We start from the raw sequence: 22965 nt of genomic DNA, 5'->3' as shown, positions 1-22965 counted from the left end.
ATGTCCTTTTCATTATAGGGGACTGGAAAGCAAAAGTAGGAAGTCAAGAAACACCTGAGTAATAGGCAAATTTGGCCTTGGAATACGGAATGAAGCAAGGCAAAGACTAATAGAGTTTTGTCAAGAGAACACACTGGTCATAGCAAACACCCTCTTCCAACAACACAAGAGAAGACTCTACACATGGACATCATTAGATGGTCAACACTGAAATCAGATTGATTATATTCTTTGCAGCCAAAGATGGAGAAGCTCTATACAGTCAACAAAAACAAGACCAGGAGCTGACTGTGGCTCAGATCATGAATTCCTTATTGCCAAATTCAGACTTAAATTGAAGAAAGTATTGAAAACCAGTAGACCATTCAGGTATGGCCTAAATCAAATTCCTTATGATTATACAGTGGGAGTGAGAAATAGATTTAAGGGACTAGATCTGATAAATAGAGTGCCTGATGAACTATGGAAGGAAGTTCATGACATTGTACAGAAGACAGGGATCAAGACCATACTCATGGAAAAGAAATGCAAAAAAGCAAAATGGCTATCTGAGGAGGCCTTACAAATAGCTATGAAAAGAAGAGAAGTGAAAAGCAAAGGAGAAAAGGAAAGATATAAGCATCTGAATGCAGAGTTCCAAAGAATAGCAAGAAGAAATAAGAAAGCCTTCCTCATTGATCAGTGCAAAGAAATAGAGGAAAACAACAGAATGGCAAAGACTAGAGATCTCTTCAAGAAAATTAGAGATGCCAAGGGAACATTTCATGCAAAGATGGGCTCAATAAAGGACAGAAATTATACGGACCTAACAGAAGCAGAATATATTAAGAAGAGGTGGCAGGGATACACAGAAGAACTGTACAAAAAAGATCCTCATGACCAAGATAATCACGATGGTGTGATCACTCACCTAGAGCCAGACATCCTGGAATGTGAAGTCAAGTGGGCCTTAGAAAGCATCACTACGGACAAAACTAGTGGAGGTGATGGAATTCCAGTTGAGCTATTTCAAATCCTGAAAGATGATGCTGTGAAAGTGCTGCATCAATACACCAGCAAATTTGGAAAATTCAGCAGTGGCCACAGGACTGGAAAAGGTCAGTTTTCATTCCAATCCCAAAGAAAGGCAATGCTAAAGAATGCTCAAACTACTGTGCAATTGCACTCATCTCACACACCAGTAAAGTAATGCTCAAAATTCTCCAAGCCAAGCTTCAGCAATGCATGAACCATGAACTTCCAGATGTTCAAGCTGGTTTTAGGAAAGGCAGAGGAACCAGAGATCAAATTGCCAACATCCACTGGATCATCAAAAAAGCAAAGAGTTCCAGAAAAACATCTATTTCTGCTTTATTGACTATGCCAAAACCTTTGACTGTGTGGATCACAATAAACTGTGGAAAATTCTTCAAGAGATGGGAATACCAGAGCACCTGACCTGCCTCTTGAGAAACCTGTGTGCAGGTCAGGAAGCAACAGTTAGAACTGGACATGGAACAACAGGCTGGTTCTTAAAAGGAAAAGGAGTACGTCAAGGCTGCATATTGTCACCCTGCTTATTTAATTTATGTGCAGTGTACATCATGAAAAACGCTGGACTGAAAGAAGCTCAAGCTGGAATCAAGATTGCCGGGAGAAATAGCAATAACCTCAGATATGCAGATGACACCACCCTTATGGCAGAAAATAAAGAGGAACTAAAAAGCCTCTTGATGAAAGTCAAAGTGGAGAATGAAAAAGTTGGCTTAAAGCTCAACATTCAGAAAACTAAGATCATGGCATCTGGTCCCATCACTTCATGGGAAATAGATGGGGAAACAGTGTCAGACTTTATTTTGGGGGGCTCCAGAATCACTGCAGATGGTGACTGCAGCCATGAAATTAAAAGACACTTACTCCTTGGAAGAAAAGTTTTGACCAACCTAGATAGCATATTGAAAAGCAGAGACATTACTTTTCCAAGAAAGGTCTGTCTAGTCAAGGCTATGGTTTGTCCAGTAGTCATGTATGGGTGTGAGAGTTGGACTGTGAAGAAGGCTGAGTGCCGAAGAATTGATGCTTTTGAACTGTGGTGTTGGAGAAGACTCTTGAGAGTCCCTTGGACTGCAAGGAGATCCAGCCAGTCAATTCTGAAGGAAATCATCCCTGGGATTTCTTTGGAAGGAATGATGCTAAAGCTGAAATTCCAGTACTTTGGCCACCTCATGCGAAGAGTTGACTCATTGGAAAAGACTCTGATGCTGGGAGGGATTGGGGGCAGGAGGAGAAGGGGATGACAGAGGATGACATGCTGGATGTCATCACTGACTCAATGGACATGAGTCTGAGTAAACTCCGGGAGTTGGTGATGCACAGGGAGGCCTGGTGTGCTGCGATTCATGGGGTCGCAAAGAGTCGGACACGACTGAGTGACTGAACTGACTGAACTGAATTGTACCAATTTTAAACCAAGCTTTGGCTAATTGCATAGGTTATTTGTTTCACATGTTATCATTAATGCATGTATAGGGATTAGTAAGAATATGAGTCCCACTTTTTTATTTGTTATGACTATGTTTTCCAGTCCTAATAACAGGATTGCTTTCCAGAAATGTAACTCCTGATAGTCTGCAACAAATTACAAATAACCTTGAACCTAATTTGCTCAGAACGAACACAGGCCTGGAAAAACTGAGTCATCTCTTTATGAAAAGTGCCACTGAAATTATTTTTTACTTGCAAAACCCATTGGAAAGGAGCAGGAAACATCATGAACTCAAACAAAGGTCAAATGACTATATCCGTAACTCATTAAACATAAACTCAATCCCCAGCTGCCTGGGAAGTACTTACAAAGCCTTTCAGGTTAACCACACAGAATTTCGGCTTTTTTTAAAAAAAATGACCAGCATGCAGTACTATAAAGAACAGCTGATATGAATGATTAAGAAGACAACATTTTAAGGATAGACTACTCATTTTACAAGACAGAAACTTTAAAATATGAAAGTTTTATGAAGTTATAAAGAAATTTCCCTTATACTTAAGTATAGAAGTATCTGTAATTTTTCTAAATTGCTTTCAGAAGCTTAAATAACTTTTAATTAGTTAGTAAGCTAATTCAGGACAATATACAGACATATTTGAAAAAACAGGCTCTAAATCTGATTGTTTATTTCACCTGCAATAAACATGCCTACATTCTATCTTTAGTGGGAAAGGACTTATTAACTGACTAATATATAGTTTATGTTTATCATAGATCTTCCATAGGTTTGTATACTTGTACTCAATTGCTGTTCTGAGCTAAGAAAATATTTTAGATTGGTGACATACAAGTAGATTCGCTGTGGTACATGGTGCTTTTTTCCATGTATTCTTTGATGCAGTGAAATGCTGCATTTGAAACAGAAAACAATATCAAAAGTGGTATAAATACACTAAAATTTCATTAGATTAGGCTTTGCTTATAAGTACTATTGATAAAAATAATAGAGCTTTCCTCCATTTATTAGTTGGGGGGACAGAAAGAAGATCTTTTAATAGAGAGAAAGCACTATTGTGTTCACCAGGGGAGAACAATTAATTTGTTAGGTAACTGTTGGTTAGAAAACTGGGATATAAAAGGCAATTAAAGAAGATATAGAAAAATTCATAATAGAACATTTTATATTTTTATTTTATCTCATTCTTTGAACAATGCTATTTTTCATATGTTTTATGATAACCATGATATACTAGTATGGTAATGCATGTCTACAACTTTTACATAAATAAATATACATATATACATATGTATGTATATTTATAAATATGAATTAGTATTTATATATATACATAAAAGTAAATATTAAAATACATGTTAAACATTTTCTAGAATTTTTATTTTAAAAACCCTATTAAAATAGCTAAGATATACAGAACTGTTTATATTTGTTCCATTATTTGGGGCTTTCCAGGTGGTGCTAGTTGTAAGGAATCTGCCTGCAATGCCAGAAATCAGAAATCTGGATTCATTCCCTGAGTTGGAAAGATTCCCTGGAGGAGGGCATGGCAACCCACTCCAGTACCCTTTCCTGGAGAATCTCCACGGACAGTCTGATGGGCTACAGTTCATAGGGTCTCAAAGAGTCAGACATGACTGAAGTGACTGAGTACACATGCACACATTACACTGCTTGTGACAACATGGATGAATCTGGAGGACATAATGATAAATGAAATAATCCAGACAGAAAGACAAATGCTGAATGATCTCACTTATATGTGTCCATATCTCCAACATTCTTCATTTAGAAAACTACACATACTTCAAGTCCCAGTTCAAATGTTCTTTTTTCATCACTCTTTATTCAACTCTATCCAGACAGAGTTAATAACTCCTTCCTCTGTTTTCTCACAGTAATTTTTTCTGCCTCTTCTAGACTGCATAATATGTTGGGCTGAATGGTCTAGTTGGGATGAATAAATCCAGATATAAAAAGCTGAAGAGAACACTGACCCCACAGAACCTGGACCTTTCCTTCATGCATGCATGCCTGCTAAGTCGCTTTAGTCATATCCGTTTCTTTGCAATCCTATGGACTGTAAACTGCCAGGCTCCTCTGTCCATGGAGTTCTCCAGGCAAGACTACTGGAGTGGGTTTCCATGCTGTCCTCCAGGGGATCTTCCCAACCCAGGGGTCGAAACCCATGTCTCTTGGACCACTTACATTGGCAGGCGGTTTCTTTCCACTAGCCCCACCTGGGAGGACTGGACCTTTCCTTCATGGCCCTGGTATTAGGAGTATTTCACTGCAAGACCTTGAGGGGGCATCAGTAGAAATTATGCTCAACTAACAGGGGCCTTGGTTTTTCCCACTCTGTAATGGCCCTACATTCTGGTTCATAATTATCCTAAGTATTTGAGGACTCTATATTGGTAAATTTACCTGTTGTTGTTCAGTCACTAAGTCATGTCCAAATCTTTGTGACCCCATGGATTGTAGCACAACAGGCTCCTCTGTCTTCCACTACCTCCTGGAGTTAGCTCAAATTCATGTCTATTGAGTTGGTGATGCAAATTAACTATCTCATTGTCTGCCACCCCTTTCTACTTTTGCCTTCAAACTTTGCCAGCATTGGGATCTTGTCCAGTGAGTTGGCTCTTTGCATCAAGTGGCCAAAGTATTCAGCTTCAGAAACAGTTTTTCCGATGAATATTCGAGGTTGATTTCCTTTAGGACTGACAGGTTTGTTCTCCTTGCAGTCCACGGGACGCTCAAGAGTCTTCTCCAAGAGTGCAGTTTGAAAGCATCAATTCTAAGCTTCTCAGCCTTCTTTATCATTCAACTCTCATATCCATATATCAGTTCAGTACTGTTTAGTTACTTGGTCGTGTCTGACTCTTTGAGACCCTATGGATTGCAGCAGGCCAGGCTTTCCTGTCCATCATCAACACCTGGAGTTTGCTCAAACTCATGTCCATCGAGTTGGTGATGCCATCCAACCATCTCATCATCTGTCATCCCCTTCTCCTCCTGCCTTTAATCTTATCTCATATCAAAGTCTTTTCCAAGGAGTCAGTTCATCACATCAGGTGGCCAAAGAATTGGAGCTACAGCTTCAGCATCAGTCCTTCCAATAAATATTCAGGACTGATTTCCTTTAGGATTAACTAGTTGGATCTCCTTGCAGTCTAAGGGACTCTCAAGAGTCTTCTCCAACACCACAGTTCAAAAGCCTCAATTTTTTGGCCCTCAGGTTCCTTTATAGTCCAACTCTCATATCCACACATGACTATTGGAAAAAACATAGCTTTGACTAGATGGGCGTTTGTCAGCAAAGTAATGTCTCTGCTTTTTAATATGCTGTCTAGGTTGGTTAGAGCTTTTCTTCCCAGGAGAAAGCATCTTTTAAATTCATGGCTGCAGTCACCATCTGCAGTGATTCTGCAGCCCAAGAAAATAAAGTCTGTCACTGTTTCCATTGTTTCCCCATCTATTTGTCATGAAGTGATGGGACTGTATCCCATGATCTAAGTTTTCAGAATGTTTAGTTTTAAGTCAGCTTTTTCATTCTCCTCTTTCACTTTCATCAAGAGACTTTTTAGTTCTTCTTCACTTTCTGCCATAAGGGTGATGTCATCTGCATATCTGAGGTTATTTATATTTCTCCTGGCAATCTTATTCCAGCTTGTGCTTTATCCAGTCTGGTATTTCATATGATGTACTCTGCATATAAATTAAATAAGCAGGGTGACAATATATAGCCTTGATGTACTCCTTTCCCAATTTGGAAACAGTCCGTTGTCCATGCCTAGTTCTAACTGTTGCTTCTTGACCTGCATACAGATTCTCAAGAGGAAGGTCAGGTGGTCTGGTATTCCCATCTCTTTCCGAATTTTCCACAGTTTATTGTGATCCACACAGTCAAAGGCTTTGGCATAGTCAATAAAGCAGAAGTAGATGTTTTTTTGGAATTCTCTTGCTTTTTCTGTGATCAAGCAGATGTTGGAAATTTGATCTCCGTTTCCTCTGCCTTTTTAAAATCCAGCTTGAACATCTGGAAGTTCTTGGTTCATGTACTGTTGAAGCCTGGCTTGGAGAATTTTGAGCACTACTTTGCTAGTGTGTGAGAGGAGTACAATTGTGCAGTAGTTTGAACATTCTTTGGCATTGCCTTTCTTTGAGATTGGATTGAAAACGGACCTTTTCCAGACCTGTGGCCACTGCTGAGTTTTCCAAATTTGCTGGCATGTTGAGTACAGCACTTTAATAGCATCATCTTTTAGGATTTGAAATAATTCACCTAGAATTCCATTATCTCCACTAGCTTTTTTCATAGTGATTCTTCCTAAGGCCCACTTGACTCCACACTCCAGGATATATGGCTTTAGGTAAAAATGATCACACCATCTTGGTTTCTCCGTCATTAAGATCTTTTTTGTATAGTTTTTCTGTGTACTTTTGCCACCTCTTAATATCTTTTGCTTCTGTTAGTTCCATACTGTTTCTGTCCTTTATTGTGCCCATTTTTACATGAAATGTTCCCTTCGTATCTCTATTTTTCTTGAAGAGATCTCCAGTCTTTCCTATTCTATTGTTTCCCTCTATTTATTTGAATTGTTCACTTAGGAAGTCTTCTTTATCTCTCCTTGCTTTTCTTTGAAACACTGCATTCTGACGGATATATTTTTACTTTTCTCCGTGGCCTTTTGCTTCTCTTCCTTTCTCAGCTGTTTGTAAGGCGTCCTTAGACAATCATGTGCCTTTTTGCAAATTTCTTTCTTGGATATGGTTTTGACCACAATGTTACAAACCTCTGTCCATATTTCTTCAATCACTCTATCAGATCTAATCCCCCCCTTGAATCTATTTGTCCCCTCCACTGCATAATCATAAGGGATTTGATTTAGTCATACCTGAATGGTCTAGTGGTTTTCCCTAGTTTCTTAGTGTAAGTCTGAATTTGGCAATAAGGAGTTCATGATCTGAGCCACAGTCAGCTCCCCGTATTGTTTAGCTAACTGTATAGAGCTTTTCCATCTTCAGCTCCAAATAATACAATCAACCTGATTTTGGTGTTGACCATCTGGTGATGTCCATGTGTAGAATCATCCCTTATGTTTATGGAAGAAGGTGTCTTCTATGACCAGTGTGTTCCCTTGGCAAAGCTCTGTTAGCTTTTGGCTTGCTTCATTCTGTACTCCAAGGCCAAAATTACCTGTTACTCCATGTATCTCTTGACTTTCTCCTTTTGCATTCCAGTCCCCTATGAGGAAAAGGACACGTTTTGTTTTGTTTTGTTTTGTGGTGTTAGTTCTAGAAGGTCTTGTAGGTCTTCGTAGAACCATTCAACTTCAGCTTCTTCAGCATTACTGGTCTAGGCATAGACTTGGATTACTGTCATATTGAATGGTTTGCCTTGGAAACGAACAGAGATCATTCTATCGTTTTTGAGATTTCACCCAAGACTGCCTTTCGGACTATTTTGTTGACTGTGAGGGCTACTCCATTTCTTCTAAGGGGTTCTTGCCCAGAGGGTAGATATAATGGTCATCTGAATTGAATTCGCCCATTCAAATCCATTTTAGTTCACTGATTCCTAAAATGTCAATGTTCACTCTTGCCATGTCCTGTTTGACCACTTCCAATTTGCCTTGATTCATGGACCTGACATTCCAGGTTCCTATGCAGTAGTATTCTTTACAGCATTGGACTTTATTTCCATCATGAGTCCCATCTGCAACCGGGCATTGTTTTCACTTTGGCTCAGCCTCTTCATTCTTTCTGGAGCTATTTCTCCAGTCTGCTCCAATAGCATTTTGGGCATCTACCATCCTGGTGAGTTCATCTTTCAGTGTCATATCTTTTTACCTTTTCATACTCTTCATGGAATTCTCAAGGCGAGAATACTGAAGTGGTTTTCCATTCTCTTCTCCAGTGGACCTTTTGTCAGAACTCTCCACCAAGACTTCCACCTTGGATGGCCCTACAAGGCATGGCTCATAGTTTCATTGAGTTAACAAGACTGTGATCCAAGTGATAAGTTTGGTCAGTTTTCTGTAACTGTGGTTTCTATTCTTTCTGCCTTCTGAGGGATAAGGATAAGAGGCTTCTGGAAGCTTCCTGATTGGAGGGTCTAGCTGTAGGGGGATCTGGGTCTTGCTCTGTTGGGAGGGGGCCTTACTTAGTAAATATTTAATCCAATTTTACAGGCCTCTGTTCCTCCCCTGTAATTTGGCTTGAGGCCAAACTATGGTAGGGGTAGTGGCAATCTCCTTCAAAAGGGCTTATACCAGGACTGTTGTATTCAGTGCCCCTGATCCCATGGCAGGCCTCTGTAGACTCACACCTCCACCAGAGATTCCTGGTCACTCACAGGCAAGTCTGGCTTAGTCTCTTGTGGGGTCACTGCTCCTTTCTCTTTGGTCCTGTTGTGCACAAGGTTTTGTTTGTGCCCTCCAATAATATGTTTCCCCAGTCCTGTGGAAATTCTGTAATCAAATCTCACTGGGTTTCAAAGTCAAATTTCCTGGGGGTTCTCAGCCGCTTTGTCAGATCCCCAGGGTGGGAAATCTGTTGTAGGTCCTAGAACTTTCCCAACATGGTGACAACTTCTTTGATATCATCATTCTCCAGTTTGTGGCTTGTCTGCTTGGTGACTCTACAGTGGGTCTCCCATGTTGTGCCTCCCAGGTCTCCTGCAACCAGAGCCCCTGTCTCCGCAGCAGGCCACTGCTGTCCCATGCCTCTGCATGAGACACACAAACACTGAAAGGCAGATCTGGCTCAATTTCTTGTGGGATCTCTGAGTCCTAGTACACACAGAGTTTTGTACATCCATACACGACTGCTTGAAAAACCATAGCTTTGACTATAAGTACCCCAACATCAATACTTGCAGCATGCTTGCAGTCATTTTCAGGCATGTGCTGAGCAGCAATAATTTTGAGAAGCCTGATGTGCCTGTTTCTAGCTGAAGTTGAACAAGGAAACACGCTGCCTTTTTCATTCTGTTCCCAAACTCTAAGTAAACATGGCCTATATAGTGCCACATTTTGCACATTTTTGTTCTTTTGTGGGTGATTTTGCTATCAAAGTTGTCCAAGTATAGTGCTGAAGTGTTGTTTACTGTTACTCATTGCAAAAACATTTTAATGTACCTTATGGAGAAAATATGTATGTTAGGTGAGCTTTCTACAGGCATGCTGTCGGCTGTGAGTGTAATATTGTTGAACAAACTATACATATTAAATAAGGCATCTTAAAAATATTAAGTAAGATTAGGTATTAATTGGGGACTGAAAATGCTGTGACTAGAGGCTTGCAAAAACCCAACTCTTTATTTCTTCTAGGATCAATTTTGTAGTATTCATTAATTTGGTGTTCACACTGACTTCATAGAATAGAACTGCTGCAAGTAATGATTATTGGCCATCCTTCTCTATTATTGAAACAATTTAGTAGAGTTAAGCCAACCAGCTTGGCTTGACAGTGATTTCTAACATTAAAGGCACATGCTGTGAATGTATTTTCTTGCAATTGTTTTTCAATAGCATGATTTTTCAATGAACAATCATGCATTTTATTTATTTGCTTTGTAATATTTATTGAGGTATAGATAATTTACAACATTATATTAGTTTCAGGTGTACAACACAGTGTTTCAAAATCTTTGTACATTCTATTATATTTAAAGTTGGTATAAAATATTGGCTATAATTCCTGTGTTGTACAATATATCCTTGTAATTTATTTTATACATAGGTGTTTATAACTATTAATTCCCTAGTTTGATCTTCTGCTCCCCACTTTCCTCTCTCTACTGGTAACCACTACTTTGTACTATATCCATGAATCTATTTTTCTTGTAGTCATTGCTTATTTTTAGTTTTAATTCCACATATAAGTGATAAAATACAGTATTGTCTTTCCATGTCTGACATAGTTTAATAAGCATAATGCCATCTAGATCCATCCAAGCAATTCAGTTCAGTTCAGTCACTTAGTCGTGTCCAGCTCTTTGCGACCCCATGAATTGCAGCACGCCAGGCCTCCCTGTCCATCACCAACTTTCAGAGTTCACTCAGACTCATGTCCATCGAGTCAGTGATGCCATCCAGCCATCTCATCCTCTGTCGTCCCCTTCTCCTCCTGCCCCCAATCCCTTCCATCATCAGAGTCTTTTCCAATGAGTCAACTCTTCGCATGAGGTGGCCAAAGTACTGGAGTTTCAGCTTTAGCATCATTCCTTCCAAAGAAATCCCAGGGCTGATCTCCTTCAGAATGGACTGGTTGGATCTCCTTGCAGTCCAAGGGACTCTCAAGAGTCTTCTCCAACACCACAGTTCAAAAGCATCAATTCTTCGGCTCTCAGCCTTCTTCACAGTCCAACTCTCACATTCATACATGACTACTGGGAAAACCATAGCGTTGACTCGACGGACCTTTGTTGGCAAAGTAATGTCTCTGCTTTTCATTTTATTTTATTTTTAACTTTACAATATTGTATTGGTTTTGCCATATATCTACATGAATCTGCCACAGGTATACACGTGTTCCCCATCCTGAACCCTCCTCCCTCCTTCCTCCCCGTACCATCCCTCTGGGTCGTCCCAGTGCACCAGCCCCAAGCATCCAGTATCGTGCATTGAACCTGGACTGGCGACTCGTTTCATATATGATATTATACTTGTTGTCTCTGCTTTTCAATATGCTATCTAGTTTGGTCATAACTTTCCTTCCAAGGAGTAAGTGTCTTTTAATTTCATGGCTGTAATCACCATCTGCAGTGATTTTGGAGCCCCCAAAAATAAAGTCTGACACTGTTTCCACTGTTTCTCCATCTATTTGCCATGAAGTGGTGGGACCAGATGCCATGATTTTCGTTTTCTGAATGTTGAGCTTTAAGGCAACATTTTCACTCTCCTCTTTCACTTTCATCAAGAGCCTTTTAGTTCCTCTTCACTTTCTGCCATAAGGGTGGTGTCATCTGCATATCTGAGGTTACTGATATTTCTCCCGGCAATCTTGATTCCAGCTTGTGCTTCTTCCAGCCCAGCATTTCTCATGATGCACTCTGTATGTAAGTTAAATAAGCAGGGTGACAATATACAGCCTTGACCTTCTCCTTTTCCTATTTGGAACCAGTCTGTTGTTCCATGTCCAGTTCTAACGGTTGCTTCCTGACCTGCATATAGGTTTCTCAATAAGCAGGTCAGGTGATCTGGTATTCCCATGTCTTGAAGAATTTTCCACAGTTTATTGTGATCCACACAGTCAAAGGCTTTGGCATAGTCAATAAAATTGTAAATAATGCTGTTATAAACATAGGTGTGCATTTCTCTTTTCAAATTGATGTTTTCATTTTCTTCATATATGTTCCCTGCAGTGTAATCACTGGTAGTTCTATCTTTAATTTTTTGAAGAACCTCCATCCTGTTTTCTATAATGTCTGCAGCAATTTACCATCCAACTTAAAGGGTATTACAGTTTTATATTCTCATATTCTGCATAACCTCACCAACACTTGCTATTTGTAGACTTTTTTTTTTCTTGGCCATGCCACCCAACCTGTGGTATCTTAGCTTGTGGACCAGGGGTTAAATCTGGAACATGACAGTGAAAGCACTGAGTCCCATCCACTGGACTCCCAGGGAATTCACTGTAGACTTTTTGATGGTAGCCATTCTAATAGGTGTGACATTGTAGTTTTGTGTTTATTTGATTAGTGATAAGGTCTTATTTAATGTGTTTGTTGGTCATATGTATATCTCCTCTGGAAAAACATCTGTTTAAGTCTTCTGCCTATTTTTTATTTGGGTACTTTTATTGTTGTTGAATTGTACAAGCTGCTAATGTGTTTTGAATAATAACATATTTGTCATATCATATTTGTTATATCATTTGCAAATATTTTCTCATTAAGTAGGTTATCATTTCTGCCAGGAGCCAGCACGGGAGTTCCCACCCATGACAAAGGTCATGCGGAGAGGTCTGATAATGCAAAGGCGAGTCAGGACTCTAGTGCCCCCGCCCCCTGGATCTGCCTGAGCGTCTACCCCAAAACCAGAATCTGTCTGTTTTACTATTTTACAACTTTCACCAACTCCTCTGACATTAATGGGGGGCTATCTCTGACCACCTTTCTCTGAAGGAAATCAACTTAGAGCTCTAGCTAATTAGCCTCCTGGACATAATAGGAGTGCTTCAATCCAAACCCCTCAAATGGCTCTCTAACTTGCCTGACAGGTTTACCCGGACTCCTACAGCTACGCATACAATTGTTTACGGCCTCCCAACTGCGAGAGGCATGGGAAGCTTAAGATATTCAAATAGTATAGAGCCTCTTGGGGAGTTAGAAATTGTTAGAATAAAACTAGTAGAAGGTTTCATTGTTGAGCCAATGCTTGCTGCCAAGTTTCCACATCCCCTGTATTGTATCCTTGGAAGTATATTAATTAATATAGTTGATATATAGAAAAATAAGTAGTGGCCTTGGTGCTAACAACTTTAGACTCTTAAGGTAATAAATTCTTTCCTTGTTGTAAACCCACTGCACCTCTGCCCTATAGGAATGCAACTTTATCTAACACCTTCGGAAGATGGCGCCAAACTTTAAAATAATTACTCTTAGAGAAAATAAGTCTTATGGTTGACAAACCTTTATCAGAGTCATAAAATGTTAACAGGCCTTCTGGCCAGAAGATGATGTAAATCACCTAAACCATTTGTATACGATAAGTTTGCAGGAAAGAAAGCCTGGCCTCGATAAGGATCTAATACTGCTGACTTTGCATGATTTCACACCCCCTATTATCCTCTATGCACAACTTAAGGTATATAAGCTCCCTTTGAAAATAAAGCTACGGGCCTTGCTCATCAGGCTTGGTCTCCCTGTGTCGTTCTTTCTTACTTCCTTTTCTCTCCTTTTCTCCTCTGTTCTTCCTTCAGGATGACTGACTTGGAGCGTGGGGGCTCTCTGAGACCACTTACTTGCCTGGGCTTCTAAGACCCACTTGAGAAGGTGCCTAAGGTGGGGCACCTTTTGCGATTCGAGAGGGCGCCTGTGGCCTCCGTGGTCAGAGCAAACCTGGTGTCACAGGTTTTATTAGTTTCCCATGTAAACCAGTCAGATCAAGCCTCTTTCTCTCCCCTTTTTCTATTCTTTTGCCTAAGCCGTCCTCCTGAAGGAATCCCTGGATCCAACCGGGACTGGACCCCAGGACATTTCATTTTGTCAAAGGTTTCCTTTACTGTGCAAAAGCTTGAATAGGAACCATTTGTTTATTTTTCCTTTTGTTTCTTTGCCTCAGAAGACTGATTCAAAAAATAGTGCTACAGTTTATATTAAAGAGTGTTCTGTCTAGGTTCTCTTCACAGAGAATGAGTGTTACGTTTAGGTCTTTAAAAGATTTTCAGTTTACTTTTCAATGTGATGTAAGAAAATATTATAATCTCATTCTTTTACATGTAGCTGTCCTGTTTCCTCAGCACCATATATTGAAGAAATTGTCTTTTCTCCATTGTGTATTCTTGCCTCCTTGTCATAAATTAATTGGCCATAAGTGTGTGGGTTTATTTCTGGACTCTCTATTCTGTTCCATTGATCTATTTGTCTGGTTTTTGTCAGTATCATATTATTTTGGCTTTTCCCAAGAGTAGTTCAGCTGGTAAAGAATCTGCCTGCAATGCAGGAGACCCCAGTTCAATTCCTGGGTTGGGAAGTTCCCCTGGAGAAGAGATAGGCTACCCCCTCCAGTATTCTTGGGCTTCACTTGTGGCTCAGCTGGTAGAGAATCTGCCTGCAATGTGGGAAACCTGGATTCGATCCCGAGGTTGGGACGATCCCCTGGAGGATGGCATGGCAACCCCCTCCAGTATTCTTGCCTGGAGAATCCCCATGAACAGAGGAGCCTGGCTGTCTATAGTCCATGGGATCACAAAGGGTCAGACATGACTGAGTGACTAAGTGCAGCACATACTATTTTAACTACTGTAGCTTTGTAATACAGTCTGAAGTAAAGGAGCATGCTACCTCCATCTTTTTTTTTTTTCTCAAAATTGTTTTGGTTATTTGGGGCCTTTTGTGGTTCTATAAATTTTAAAATTATTTGTTCTAGTTCTGTGAAAAATGTCATGGGCATTTTCTTAGGGATTTCATTAGATTTGTAGACCATTTCCTGGTAGCTCAGAGGTTAAAGTGTCTGCCTGGAATGCAAGAGACCCAACTTCGATCCCTGGGTAGGGAAGATCCCCTGGAGAAGGAAATGGCAACCCACTTCAATACTCTTGCCTGGAGAATCCCATGGAGGGAGGAGCCTGGTAGGCTACAGTCCATGGGGTCGCAAAAAGTCGGACATGACTGAGCAACTTCACTTTATGGGTAGTATGGACATTTTATGAATAATGTCTTCCATTACATGAACATGGAATATCTTTGCATTTATTTCTATTATCTTCAATCTCCTTTATCAGTGTTTTTAGTGTATAGGTAGATCTTTAATCTCCTTGGTTAACTTTATTCCCATGGCTTTTAATCTTTTTAAATACAATTGTAAATGGCATAACTTTCTTGAATTCTTTTTCATTATTAGTTTATAGAAAAGCAATGTATTTCCGTATATTAATATTGTATCCTGTAAATTTACTGAATATATTTGTTACTTTTAAATTTTTTTTTTTTTTTGGTGGAGACTTCAAGGTTTTCTATATATTTATATTAATAGTATTATGTCATCTGCAAAGAGTGACAGTTTCACTTTTCCCTTCCAATTTGGAGGTTTTTTATTTCTTCTTCTTTTCTGATTGCTGTGACTAGGACTTCCCATACTATATTAAATAGAAGTGCTGACAATGGGCATCCTTGACTTTTTACAATTTTAGAGGAAAAATTTTCAGCTTTTCATTGTTTAGTATGAAGTTAGCTGTGTTCAGTTCAGTTCAGTCTCTCAGTCGTGTCCGACCCTTTGTGACCCCATGCACTGCAGCACACACTCTGTCCATCAACAACTCCCAGAGTTTACTCAAACTCATGTCCATTGAGTTGGTGATGCCATCCAACCATCTCATCCTCTGTTGTCCTGTTCTCCTCCTGCCTTCAATCTTTCCCAGCATCAGGGTCTTTTCCAATGAGTCAGTTCTTTGCATCAGGTGGCCGAAGTATTGGAGTTTCAGCTTCAGCATCAATCCTTCCAATGAATACTCAGGACTTGTTTCCTTTAGGATGGACTGGTTGGATCTCCTTGCAGTCCAAGGGACTTTCAAGAGCCTTTTCCAACACTTCAGTTTGAAAGCACAGCACTCTGCATATAAGTTAAATAAGCAGGTTGACAATATACAACCTCGAAGTGCTCCTTTCCCAATTTTAAATCCATCTGTTGTTCCATGACCAGTAGTAAGTGCTGCCTCTTGTCTTGAATATAGGTTTCTCAGCAGTCAGGTAAGGTGGTTGGGTATTCCCATCTATTTAAGAATTTTCCACAGTTTGTTGTGCTTCATACAGTCGAAGGCTTTAGCATAGTCAATGAAATAGAAGTAGACGTTTTTATGGAGTTACCTTGTTTTTGCTATGATCCAGCAGATGTTGGCAATTTGACTCTGGTTGCTCTGCCTCTTGTAAATTCAGCTTGTATATCTGGAAGTTCTTGGTTCATGTACTGTTGAACCCTAGCTTGAAGGGTTTTGAGCATAATTCTGCTAGCATGTGAAATGAGTGCAGTTGTTTGGTAATTTGAACATTCTTTGGTATTGCCTTTCTCTGGGATTGGAATGAAAACTGACCTTTTCCTGTCCTGTGGCCACTGCTGAATTTTCCAGATTTGCTGGCATATTGAGTGCAGCACTTTCACAGGATCATCTTTTAGGATTTGAAATAGCTTAACTGGAATTCCATCACCTCCACTAGCTGTGTTCATAGTAATTCTTCCTAAGGCCCACTTGACTTCACACTCCAGGAAGTCTGGCTCTGGGTGAGTGACCACACCACCGTCATTATTCAGGTCATTAAGTCATTATCTGTACCATTCTTCTGTGTAATCTTGCCACCGCTCCTTAATCTTTTCTGCTTCTATTAGGTTCTTGCTGTTTTTATCCTTTATTGTGCCCATCTTTGGATGAAGTTTTCCCTTGGTGTCTCTAATTTTCTTGAAGAAATCTCTAGTCTTCCCCATTCTATTGTTTTCCTCTATTTCTTTGCATTGGTCACTTAAGAAGGCTTTCTTATCTCTCCTTGCCATTCTGTTGATCTCTGCATTCAGTTGGGTGTATCTTTCCCTTTCTCCTTTCCCTTTTACTTCTCTTCTTTTCTAAGCTATTTGGAAAGCCTCCTCAGACAATAATTTTGCCTTTTTGCATTTCTTTTTTTCTTGGGGAGAGTTTTGGCCACCGCCTCCTATACAATGTTATGAACCTCTGTCCAAAGTTATTCAGGGTCTCTGTCTACCAGATCTAATCCCTTAAATATATTTGTCACTTCCACTGTATAATCATAAGGGACATGATTTAGGTCATACCTGAATGGTTTAGTGGTTTTCTATATTTTCTTCAATTTTAGCCTGAATTTTGCAATAAAGAGCTGATGATCTGAGCCACAGGCAACTTCAGATCTTGCTTTTGCTGACTGTATAGAGTTTCTCCATCTTCAGCTGCAAAGAATACAGTCAATCTGATTTCAGTATCAACCATCTGGTGATGTCCATGTGTAGAGTGGTCTCTTGTGTTGTTGAAATAGGGTGTTTGCTATGACCAGTGCATTCTCTTGGCAAAACTCTGTTAGCGTTTGTCCTACTTCATTTTGTACTTCAAGACCAAACTTGCCTATTACTCCAGGTACCTCTTGACTTCCTACTCTTGCATTCCAGTCCCCTGTGATTAAAAGGACAACTTTTTTGGTGTTTGTTCTAGAAAGTGTTGTAGGTCTTCCTAGAACTGGTCAATATCAGTTTCTGTGCCATCAATAGTTGGGGCATATACTCAGATTACTGTGATGTTGAATGGCTTTCTTTGGACACAAACTGAGATTATTCTGTCATTTTTGATAGTGCAGCCATGCTTGGTTGCACTTTCTGCATATCAGACTCTTGTTCACTGTGAGGGCTACTGCATTCCTTCTAAGGAATTCTTGCCCACAGTAGTAGATAATAATTGTTATTTGAATTAAAAGTGCATATTCCTGTCCACTTTATTTCACTGATTTCTAACATGTTGATGTTCAATCTTACCATTTCCTGTTTGACATCCAACATACCTTGATCCATGAGGCTAGCATTCCAGGTTCCTATTCAGTATTGTTCTTTGTAGCATCAGAGTTTACTTTTACAACCAGACATAATCAAAACTGTCCTTTCAGCTTTGGCTCAGCCTCTTCATTCTCTCTGGAGCTAGTTATCTGCTCTTCCCCAGTAGCTTATTGGACACCTACTGACCTGGGGTGCTCACCTTTCCATTTCATATCTTTTTGACATAGTATTCATTTAAGACTTTTTGTAGCTCTGTGATATTGGTTGTTATTTTTCCTCTTTATTTCTATTTTGTCTTCTTTGGACCTCTCTCTTTTTTCTTGATGAGTCTGGCTAAAGGCTTATAAATTTTTTATATTTTTATTATTACTTTTTTAATTTTAAAAAATTGATCAATTTATTTTAATTGAAGGTTAATTACTTGACAATATTGTGATGGTTTTTGCCATACATGGACATGAATCAGCCACAGGTGTACGTATTTTTGAAAAACAAGCTCTTGGTTTCATGGGAATATTTTATTGTTTTTTATTTATTTGTTTTTTTATTTTTTGATATCTATTTAATTTAATTCATCTCAGATTTGGTCTTTGTTCTTTTTATTCTAAGTTATTAGATGGTAAGTTAGGTTGTTTATTTGAGACTGTTCTTTTTTCCTTGAAATAGGCTTGCATCATTATAAACTGCCCTTTTAAAACTACTTTTGCCATACCCCTCAAATCTTGGAAAATTATGTTTTTTTTTTTTTATTTGTCTTGAGGTCTATTTATATTTCTTCTTTGATTTCTTTGTTGACCAATTGGTTTCTTACTAGTATGTTTTTTATTTTCCACATGTTTGTGTGTTTTTTAAATTTTCTTCCTGTAATTGATTCTTGTTGTTTAGTTGCTGAGTCATGTCTGAATCTTCTGTGACCCCATGGACTGTAGATCACCAGGACCCTCTATCCATAGGATTTCCCAGGCAAGAATACTGGAGTCAGTTTCCATTTCCTTCTCCAGGGGATCTCTCTGACCTAGCGAATGAAGCTCTGTCTCTTCCATTGTCAGGAGGATTATTTACCTCTAAACCATGAAGGAAGCCTAGTGATAATTGATTCCTAGTATACTATTGTGTTAGAAAAAAATGTTTGATATAATTTTTATCCTCTGAAATCTATTGAGACTTGATTTTTGACTGAGCATATGATCTATCTTAAAGAATGTTCAATGTACTTTTTTCCTTAAAAAGTATTTTACTATCCTTCCCTTTCATAGCAATTTATAATAATTTATTTCATGAGGAGCTCAGTACTGAATGCATAAAATAAGAAAGAAAAATACTGTCTGAAAATTTAAAAGGGGTATACATTATCAAAGTCCTTAAATCAGGGGTTGTGTGTTCATATATAAATTCATGAACGATGCATTACACAAAAGATGTCTTATAAACTGCAAGAAAAACCTTTTTGTTTCAATACACCAATCACATGCATTAATTTTTCAGTGTTATCACTTGAAGCACAATTAATATGTCATCCTACAAATGCCTATATGCTTTTGTTTTGCTCTCTATCTTTAACTACTTCAGGGCACTGTGCCAAACATTTACTATATTTTTATCCTCTGTTGTAGAGGTGCAGACTGGAGAGGCTGATATTAGTGCAGAAAAAAATTGTCAAATACAGTTCATCATGGTCTGTAATTAAACATGTTCTGTAATTAAACATAGGACTCCATTTTAAATCTCTTGCTACTAAAAATCAATTTATTTGTTTTGTATTTTTTTTTTAATTTTATATTGGAGTATAGTTGACTAAAAATGTTTTCTTAGTTTCAGTTGTAAAATAAAGTGATTAAGCTATACATATTCATGTATCTGGGCTTCACTGGTAGCTCAGCTGGTGAAGAGTCTTTCTGCAATGCAGAAGACCACTGTTCAATTTCTGGGTCAGAAGATCCCATAGAGAACCGGTATGCTATCCCCTCCTGTATTCTTGGGCTTCCCTGGTGGCTCAGATGGTAAAGAATCTGCCTGCAATGCAGGAGACCTGGGTTCAGTCCCTGAGTTAGGAAGATCTCCTGGAGGAGGGCATGGCAACCCACTCCAGTATTCTTCCCTGGAGAATATCAATGGTGGAGAGGAGCCTGGTGGGCTACAGTCCATAGGGTCACAAAGAGTTGGACAAGATGAGAAACACTGGGCTGGAAGAAACACAAGCTGGAACCAAGATTGCCGCGAGAAATATCAATAACCTCAGATGTGGAGATGACACCACCCTTATGGCAGAAAGTGAAGAGGAACTAAAAAACCTCTTGACGAAAGTGAAAGAGGAGAGTGAATATGTTGGCTTAAAGCTCAACATTCAGAAAACAAAGATCATGGCATCTGGTCCCAACACTTCATGGCAAATAGATGAGGAAACAGTGGAAACAGTGTCAGACTTTATATTTTTGGGCTCCAAAATAACTGCAGATGGTGATTACAGCCATGAAATTAAAAGACACTTACTCCTTGGAAGAAAAGTTATGACCAACCTAGATAGAATATTCAAAAGAGAGACATTACTTTGCCAACAAAGGTCCGTCGAGTCAACGCTATGGTTTTTCCAATGGTCGTGTATGGATGTGAGAGTTGGACTGTGAAGAAAGCTGAGCACCAAAGAATTGATGCTTTTGAACTGTGGTGTTGGAGAAGACTCTTGAGAGTCCCTTGGGCTGCAAGGAGATCCAACCAGTCCATTCTGAAGGAGATCAGCCCTAGGATTTCTTTGGAAGGAATAATGCTGACGCTGAAACTCCAGTACTTTGGCCACCTCATGTGAAGAGTTGACTCACTGGAAAAGACTCTGATGCTGGAAGGGACTGAGGGCAGGAGAAGAAGGGGACGACAGAGGATGAGATGGCTGGATGGCATCACTGATTCGATGGACATGAGTCTGAGTGAACTCCAGGAGTTGGTGATGGACAGGGAGGCCTGGCGTGCTGTGATTCATAGGGTCGCAAAGAGTCGGACAGGACTGAGTGACTGAACTGAACTGATGACTGGATTAGATTCTGTCATATATATGTAAAACATCTATATCCATTCTTCTGTTGATGAACATTTAGGTTGCTTCCATGTTTTGGCTATTTTAAACAGCACTGAAATGAAAACTGAAGTGCATATATCTTTCCAAATTATTGTTTTCTCTTGATAGATTCTCAGCTGCAGGATTGCAGGATCATATGTTAATTTTATTTTTAGTTTTTTTAAGGAATCTACAAACTGTGCTCCATAGTTGCTGTCCCACTGACAGTATCTGAAGGTTCCCTTTTCTTCACACTCTCTTCAACATGTATTGCTTGCAGACATTTTGATTATGGCCATTCTGACTGCTGAGAGGTTATAACTATTTTAATTTTGATTCACAATTCTCTAATAGTGATATTAAGCATCTATTCATGTGTCTCATGACCATCTGTTTGTCTTTTTGGAGAAATATCTATTTAGATTTTCTGCTCTTTTTTTCTTTTTGGTGGGTAATTGCTACACAATGATGTGGTGGTCTCTGCTGTACATCAACACGAATCTGTCATAATTATATATGTATATCCCCTCCCTCTTCAGTCTCCCTCTCCCTCTGATTCCATCCCTCTGGGTCATCACAGAGTGCCAGACTGGGGTCCCTGTGTTATACAGCAGCTTCCTGCTACTTATCTATTTAACACATGATAGTGTTTATTTAGAGAAGGCAATGGCACCCCACTCCAGTATTCTTGCCTGGAAAATCCCATAGATGGAGGAGCTTGGTGGGCTGCAGTTCATGGGGTCGCTAAGAGTTGGACATGACTGTGCGACTTCACTTTCACTTTCATGCATTGGAGAAGGAAATGGCAACCCACTCCAGTGTTCTTGCCTGTAGAATCCCAGGGATGGGGGAGCCTGATGGGTTGCCGTCTGTGGGGTTGCACAGAGTCGGACATGACTGAAGCGATTTAGCAGCAACAGCAGCAGCAGCAGTGTTTATTTATATGCCAATACTACTTTCTCAATTTCTTCTAGCTTCTACTTCCCCAGCTATGTCCACAAGTCCATTCTCTACATCTGCATCTCCATTTGTTTTCTGTAAATAAGTTCATCAGTACTATTTTTCTGGATTCCATATATGTGTGTGTGTGTGTGTGTGTGTGTGTGTGAATGGCATTTGTTTTTCTCTTTCTTACTTCACTCTGTATAACAGTCTCTAGGCTCATCCACCTCAGTACAACTAACTCTAATTTGTTCCTTTTTATGACTGAGTAGTATTCCATTGTGTATATGCACCACATCTTCTTTTTCTGTCAGTGGACATCTAGGCTGCTGCCATGTCCTGGCTATTGTAAATAGTGCTGTGTGAACATTGGGATGCAAGTTTCTTTTTGAATTTTGAATCTCAGGGTATATGCCCAGTAGTGGGATTTCTGGGTCATATGATAGTTTTATTCTTAGTTTGTTAAGAAATCTCCACACTGTTCTCCATAGTGGCTATACCAGTTTTCTACACTTAGAAAAGTGCAGTGGTGTCCCCTTTTCTCAACATCCTCTCTAGCATTTATTATTTGTAAGTTTTTTTTTTTTTTTGTTAATGCTGACCACTCTGATTGGTGTCAGCTGACACCTCATTGTAGTTTTCATTTGCATTTCTCTGATAATGAGCAATATTGGGCATCTTTTCATGTGATTGTTAACCATCTGTATGTCTTCTTTGGAGAAATGTCTGTTTAGGTTGTCTGCCCATTTTGTTTTCTTTTATTTTAATTAATTTTTAAATTAATTTTAATTGGAGGATAATTAACTTATGATATTGTGATGGTTTTTGCCATACATCAACATGAATCAGCCGCAGGTATACATTTCCTGATTGAGTTGTTTGTTTTGATGGTACTAAGCTATATGAGCCATTTGTAAATTTTGGAGATTAGTCCCCTGTCGGCCACATGATTTGCAAATATTTTCTTCCATATTATGAATTGTCTTTTAACTTTATTTGTGGTATCCTTTGCTGTGCAAAAGGTTTTGAGTTTAATTATGTCCAATTTGCTTATTTTTGTTTTTATTTCCATTACTCTGGGAGACAGACTGAAAAAAGTATTTCTGTGAAAGTTTTCTGCCTACGTTTCCTCTAAGAGTTTTATGCACTCTGGTCTCATATTTAAGTCTTTAATCCAGTTTGAGTGTAATTTTGTGTATGGTATTAAAAAATGTTCTATTTTTACTCTTTACATACAGTTGTCCAGTTTTCCCAGGACAATTTATTGAAGAGA

General features: G+C 39.2%; 1 protein-coding gene across 2 annotated transcripts in view; it reads right to left on the bottom strand.

Annotated features, from left to right (window-relative positions):
• The window catches only part of ZC3H12B (zinc finger CCCH-type containing 12B), a 602110-nt gene that overhangs the window by 193389 nt on the left and 385756 nt on the right, over positions 1 to 22965 (bottom strand). Inside the window, exon 1 of one of the 2 annotated variants that reach the window (XM_027534243.1) lies at positions 911 to 952. The exons of the other annotated variant lie outside the window; for it this stretch is intronic. The gene's annotated coding sequence lies outside the window, so the exon portion shown is untranslated. Of the gene's footprint in view, positions 1 to 910; positions 953 to 22965 lie in introns of those variants that run through there. 2 annotated transcript variants of the gene reach the window in all.

This window comes from Bos indicus x Bos taurus, chromosome X, assembly GCF_003369695.1.
Source record: "Bos indicus x Bos taurus breed Angus x Brahman F1 hybrid chromosome X, Bos_hybrid_MaternalHap_v2.0, whole genome shotgun sequence".
In the NCBI taxonomy this organism is placed as follows: domain Eukaryota; kingdom Metazoa; phylum Chordata; class Mammalia; order Artiodactyla; family Bovidae; genus Bos; species Bos indicus x Bos taurus.
This window is presented reverse-complemented; position numbering and strand designations above follow the sequence as displayed.